Source organism: Meles meles, chromosome 7 (genome assembly GCF_922984935.1).
Source record: "Meles meles chromosome 7, mMelMel3.1 paternal haplotype, whole genome shotgun sequence".
NCBI classification, from domain to species: Eukaryota; Metazoa; Chordata; class Mammalia; order Carnivora; family Mustelidae; genus Meles; species Meles meles.
The window spans coordinates 134,463,007-134,469,860 of NC_060072.1; the positions used below are offsets into that span (position 1 = coordinate 134,463,007).

At 47.8% G+C, this 6,854-nt stretch overlaps 1 long non-coding RNA gene across 1 annotated transcript; it reads right to left on the bottom strand.

The window, feature by feature from the left end:
• Positions 1–217: 217 nt before the first annotated feature.
• LOC123946978 lies at positions 218–3,122 on the bottom strand. The gene is made up of 3 exons (XR_006819683.1): positions 2,947–3,122; positions 1,112–1,243; positions 218–539 (listed from the first exon to the last, which is right to left on the bottom strand). It is a non-coding gene; the product is annotated as an uncharacterized LOC123946978 (long non-coding RNA).
• Positions 3,123–6,854: the final 3,732 nt, after the last annotated feature.

Genomic DNA, 6,854 nt, shown 5'->3' on the forward strand with positions numbered 1-6,854 from the left:
TTTCCCCCAGAGTGAGGGCCGAGGCTTGAAGGCTGTGTGAGGACAACAGAGTGATTTCAGGATTCCTCTCCGATGTCACTGAGCCCCTGCTAAGCTGCCCCGCCTTACGATACTTAAGCTATCGTACTATACTCAAGATAGACCCCTTTGTCTTCTACTCGTTTCACCTTGACTTTTTCCTCCTTACTAATAATATTTGATTACTTAATCTCTTTAGTTTAAAAAATCCTTTATTCATTCCCTAAATTTTCAATCTTCCTTCTCCTGTTCACCTTATTTCAGAGCCTACCAACCCTCTCCTCGTTCCATAGAGCATCCTTCCGGGTGAGATACAACACAGAGTTGGTTAAAGTGGCTGGTATGGTTGTTATTTTGACTCCCACGGTTCAAGACCACTGTCCTAGGAACTCACCAGCATGTTTCCAAATATTGTTTCTTGCCACTTTCTTCCCAGACCATTCTTCTTCCAGGCGCTGAGTCTCTGGATGACCCAGCAAAGGTCTCAGGAAACAGTTAGCTCATGGAAGGACTTCCTACGCCTGGAAAAGATACCTCAAAGCTTTCTTTCAAAATAAATGCCTGAAATGCTCCCCTCATCCCCGTAGTAGTTTTTTTTTTTTTTTTTTGAAGATTTTATTTGTTTATTTGACAGAGAGACACAGCGAGAGAGGGAACACAAGCAGGGGGAGCAGGAGAGGGAGAAGCAGGCTTCCCTCAGAGCAGTGAGCCCGATGTGGGGCTTGATCCCAGGACCCTGGGATCATGCATGACCTGAGCTGAAGGCAGCCACCCAAAGACTGAGCCACCCAGGGGCCCCTCCCCGTGGTAATTTGATGTTCCTTTTCCTCCAAGCCAAATATATTCACTCCTTGGTATACAATGCAAATGTCTTTCAGGATAGAAAACACACCCATGCATGGATACCTGCCAATGACCAAATGGATCCTATGAAGTACAGAAAACCATTTAAAACACATTAAATGGTATTTGAGCTATTCATAATCAGTGTGAACTGAGCAAGCAGAATAAAAATAAAACTTCAAATGGTAACTAATTTTTCTGTTTTCTCTGCCGGGGGAAGCTGTCAAAGAAAAGATCTCAGAGCCCATACCTTAATTTGTCTCTGACTGAAAGAGCCGGTTTGCAATAGGCAGCGTCTTCAATAATGCTGTCACTCTCTTTTTTTTTTCTTTCTAAGTTTTGATGGTGGAAAACAGTGATGGACTAGACACAGTGCTGTCCTCTGACCAGGAAGAAAAGTGAAATGAGTCCTTAGGAGCCTATCACTACTGCTTCCTCAGTCTTTCCGGTCCTGTTCTAAGGTCCCTAACCCCGCCCCCCCCAACCCATGCCCGCCCTGCAGTGTCTCCCAAGAACCAGCCCTTGCTCTTGCCCGGTGGTTTAAATCTCCTTTTTTTTTTTTTTTGACAATTACAAAAAGTAAGTGCTCAGTTAAAAAAAAAAAAAGAGGAAAATATAAGCCCATTTGTAACTTTTTCAGAGATACTGGCATTTTGGTGTCCTTGCTTTTTTTCCTTTTAATTACACTAGTTGAGATCATTTTATGTATCCATTCGCCAATGTGCTATTTTTTTTTTACTTAACACTGTTTTGTAATCATTTCTCACATCATTAAAATTATTAATAAAGCACGATTTTTAAAAATTTATTTATTTGACAGAGAGACAGCAAGAGAGGGAACACAGGCAGGAGGAGTGAGAGAGGGAGAAGCAAGGCTCCCTTGGAGCCCGATGGAGGACTCGATCCCAGGATTCTGGGATCAGGACCTGAGAGGAAGGCAAATGCTTAATTACTCAGCCACCCAGTGAAGCATGATTTTGAAGGATTCATCAAATTATATGGTGTGACTTCCTCATAATTTATTCTACTGTTCCCGTGCAATGCTCATGTGGTCTCTTTCTGACTTTGCTCTGGTAAATAATATGACAAACATTTCACCCTCATATCTCTCGTCTTTTAGCAGGATGTTCTTGAAGACCCCAGAAAGGACTTGTAACACCACACTGCCATCACCAGTTACAGGATGGAGTTAGAATTTTGAAGAGAGAAGGGGTTCTTGCTTTGTTTGCTTACTAAAAAGGTTAACCTTGGGGGCTTGGGTGGCTCAGTAGGTTAAAGCCTCTGCCTTCAGCTTAGGCTGAGGTGACAGAATGCCTAGGTGATAAGAGGAAGTGAGGTGAGTGACGTCATCACGGTGACTTGGGTCAGGCCAGCCTTCTGTGGATTCGTCAGAAGGAGGGTCATCGGCTTCCAGCCCCTGGGTTCATTGACCAAGGTGACCGAAACTCCAGAAGGCAAAACTGTGGATAAAAAGAGATTTCTGCGCTCAGATACCACAGCTTAAGAAATCAGCTCCTGGAGCGCCTGGGTGGCTCAGTGGGTTAAGCCTCTGCCTTCTGCTCTGATTATGATCTCAGGGTCCTGGGATCAAGTCCCGCATCGGGCTCTCTGCTCAGCGGGAAGACTGCTTCTCCCTCTCTCTCTCTCTGCCTGCCTCTCTGCCTACTTGTGATCTCTCTCTCTGTCAAATAAATAAATTTTAAAAAATAATAAAAAAAAAAAAGAAGAAAGAAGGGGCGCCTGGATGGTTCAGTGGGTTAAAGCCTCTGCCTTCAGCTCAGGCATGATCTCAGGGTCCTGGGATCGAGTCCCACATCGGGCTCTCTGCTCAGCGGGGAGTCTACTTCCCCTTCTCTCTGCCTGCCTCTCTGCCGATTTGTGATCTCTCCCAATCTGTCCAATAAATAAAATCATAAAAAGGTTAACCATCTTTGGGTGTGGCCCAAGTCAGAGGCAGACAAGCAAATGCCATCGGCTTCTGACGCGTGCGTGGGTTATCATTTAGGCCCCAGACGGAGGTGAAGTGACAGCTGAGCAGTTTCTAACTAGTGAACCGAGATCCCAGGTTTCCTAGCTTGTCCTCACCATACGTCATTCCAGAATGGAGGCTGGTTCTTCTTTGTCTGTTGATCCCCGTGTGCCCACTGCGTACTTTAGACACACACCGGACGGTCTCTGAGTGGAAACCTGAAGTCAAAGAGAGACGTGTCTAAAGCAGAAGTGGCCCTTTCTCCTCTCCCAGCTTCCCTCGTCCTGTTCGAACTCCAGAGCACAGCCGTTTTGGCCGGTTCTCCCCCGCCGATGTCCACAGAAGGACCCTCACTCCCTCTAGTGGAGGACACGCTAGGCACACAGGCTAGTCTGGCCCTGCGAGGTCCAGAAGCCAAGAACTGGCGTCCTTACATGCCCTCCTGAAACAATGGCAGCTGTGTCTCTCAAGGAGACTCTTCTGACTCCATAGAAGGTTTTGTCTTTAACGGGCCATCTGTGGCTACTGCTGCCACACGACGAGACATCAGGGGATGTTCTTCCCTTCAGGCCAATAGCCCAGCTTCTTTTTTTTCTTTTCAAAGATTTTATTTATTTATTTGAGAGAGAGACAGCAACAGAGCTAGCGAGAGAGAGAGCAGGAGCAGAGGGAGAGGGAGAAGCAGGCTCCCCCATGAGCAGAGACACCGATGTGGGGCTTGACCCCAGGCTGGGATCATGACCTGAACTAAAGGCAGATGCTTAACCGACTGAGCCAGCTGGGCACCCCCCCCCTTTTTTCCTTTGCATTAATTCAGTAATCTACTGAGTTGTGTGTCTCTGTCACCAGTGGTAGTGACTTGTGATTCACGTTCTGCTCTGTCACGGCCAAAAGGCGTTGCTAATATAAACAGAGCCTAGGAGAAAGCAGCTGAGAACCTGATAATCCTCAAAGTATTGCAAGAAGTATTCAATTGCTTTTGTTTTGCTTTCTGTAAATGTAAACTTTTAGGAACGTTGAGAAAAACAGAAGACAATATTACAAGAGTGACCGGCAAGAGACATTTAGAGCTCTGTCCAGAGTCCCTATATGGGATTCTTTGTCACAGCTGTGCCAATCACCTCGGAGAGCTGCTATTTCAAGAATGAACTGAAGTTTCCATACGTGAACTGTCTAAATCCTTTATTGATCTTTTCTTATGGTGATAAAAAAGTTCTGCTATAGCCAGACCAGGAGACCTCGTTCTTGACAATTTCCACCTACCTGGCCACCTTCTACTTACCCATCTACTTACCTACCTACCTCTCTACCCACTTCCTATCAATCTACCTACCCGTACCTACGCTCCTACTTCCCATCCACTTATCTCCTCCCTCCCTCCTACCCACTTACCCACTTATCTGCCTACCTGCCTCAGGCAAACTGCTTGAAAGCTCTGGGTTTAGAATTTTTTGGTAAAATTAGAGGACTGAATTTGAGGAGCTATAAATAGCTCTTCCAGTTACACGTCTCGTGGGGGAAAAAAAAGTACTTAGCCTCTCTGCAGAGAACAACCTACGATTCCGTTCCTCTCTGCGGTCGGCCACCGTCACTGTTTACTAATGATCTAAGGCAAGTTCCAGCAACAAAGCAGGAAGCCCTTCTTCTTTCTGGTTCCTGGCTCAGTCCCCTGCCTGTTCCCTTGCTGTTAGGCCCTGGGGCACGTGCACTGCCCAATCTGTCCTGGTCAAAGGTCCCGCAGTCTTCCAGTCCCTCAGGTGCCTTTGCAATAGGCGCGGGAAAATGTCCCCATTTCACGGGAATCTCAAGCATGAGAATGCTGCCCTCGAATTCTTTGCATTTTATTTAAACTGAGATCAGAGTGAACACGATAGCTCTGACCTGTGCAAATACAATAAGCACTTCAGCCCAGAAACAGTGTTCCCTCTTTTATTAGGTTGGGCTTTCAGTTTGTGTTTGAAGACGAGCTATTTATGGGCTTGCAAACAAAGTGCCCAAGGGAAGGAATTTCAAGGATGTCCTTGAGCAAATTCAGGGGTGTTTTTATTTCAAGAGGCTACACCGCTCCTTAACCCTTTATCTTCCGGCATAGGTCACTTCTCCAGCTGCGCCCCCAGAAGCCTAGGAGAGATGCGTGGTCCGGCGTGGGCTGCGAACACACAGCTGTGGCCTTGGGAAAGTCACTTCCTCCCTGTGCTGCTCTTGCTCTGGAAATCAAGGCTGATGGTGACGTCCTAAGCCACAGGAAAAGAAAAGAAGTTCATCGGGAGGAGGTAGTGTGCATTGAGACTGACCCTGTCACTTTTAGGGCTCCTTCCTGACCTGGTGTTTGCAGGCCTTTAGTTGTGGCCATTTCCTGGAAGGAATGCATGAACTTTTTTTTTTTTTTTTTTAAATAAAGTAGCCCCCTACCTCTCTGGTGTGCCCCGGGAAAGTGTAGATCTTCTCATAGAAGCAATTTGTTGGACAAAAGCGCGGTTAGCCAGGGTGGGCAATTGGGAACGGCTGCGGAAGACTTCTCTGCCTCTCCGGGTGCAGGCGACGGGCAACTGTGTGGGAACCGTGTCGCTGTGTTTTGGCTTTTGCTCTTCTGCTGTTCAGTGCTTAGTCATTTGACAACTCTTAATTTGGGGTTAGAGAAAGTAAAAAAAAAAAAATCTTTTATTCCATCGCTTGGTTACCTCCTTAAGAGTTTGACGAGGGAGGCGGTTGAACGTCCTGATGGAAGGGGGCGGGGCCGCAGTTCCCGAAATACGCGCACGGGGTGTTCGCCGTCCATACTCCAGAAAGAGGCTTCGTGCTCAGATGATTTAGTTAGCATTTCTCAGAGTGAACAAAGAAATTCCTGTTCTCCCTGGAACCTCAGTTGACCCTGCTGCTGTGTCATCCCGTGACTGGGAGCATCCTCGAGCCTCCGGCACTCGGGCCGGTGGGAGGCAAGTGGCTGGTCGATGACAAATGAGTCTCTGATCAAATGCCCGGACTCCGGGGTTGAAGAATGGCTGCATTCGGAGGGCCCGGCACCCCCTTATGCCTCCTCCTCCGCAATCTTCCAGGCCCCCTGGTACCCATTCTGCAGCTGCTTGCAGCGTGGGACCAGGGTCCCTGTCCTAGGCCCTGTGCTTAAAGCCTCGCTCTGGCTCTTTGCCGAAGGGCTCTCCCCAAAGAGCAATAAAGCGATACCCACCCAGAGCCTCTCTACCCCGGTGGTTCTCGGAATGCAGTTCCCAAAGTAGAAGCATCACTCACCTGGGAATTCGTTAGACATGTAGATTCTTGGACCCGGATCCAAACTACTAAGTCAGGGGCGCCTGGGTGGCTTAGCGGGTTAAGCCTCTGCCTTCAGCTCAGGTCATGGTCCCAAGATCCTGGGATCGAGCCCCACATCGGGTTCTCTGCTCTGCAGGGAGCCTGCTTCCCCCTCTCTCTCTGCCTCCCTCTCTGCCTACTTGTGATCTCTGTCTGGCAAATAAATAAATAAATAAAATCTTTAAAAAAACCAAAAACAAACAAAAAAACCCTACTAAGTCAGACACGCTCAAGGATGGGACCAGAGGTCAGTGCTTTAACATAACAGCCCTTTTGGCGATTCTGAGGCCTGCTCACAGCTGACAACTGCTCTTCGCATTTGGGCTATGCTCTGGGGGGCCCGAGACTCAGAGGTTCCCGGAGCAAAGGCTCTGGGGCCACCTTCCGGGTTTGCACAGGCCTCTGGATCCAAGGGTGGGCGTAGCCGCAGTGACCAAAAGCAGCTCTCAGACGAAGCTGGGGGAACCAGGGCTTGCACATGGTGGTCTGCGTCGCTCACAATCCTACGTCAAGTATCGAAGTCACCGTGAAAGTACATTTTTCTGAGTATGAGGCTAAAACACAATTTATTTAACAGTCTGTTAGTTGATGTGATAACTTTTCAATATTTAGACATATGGTAGACAAGCCTCCATTTTTACTCTTATCCTGGTCTCTGCACATGGTAGGGGTCGTCCTGCTGCTCAAAGGCTATGATCTTTTATCGAGCAGTTCA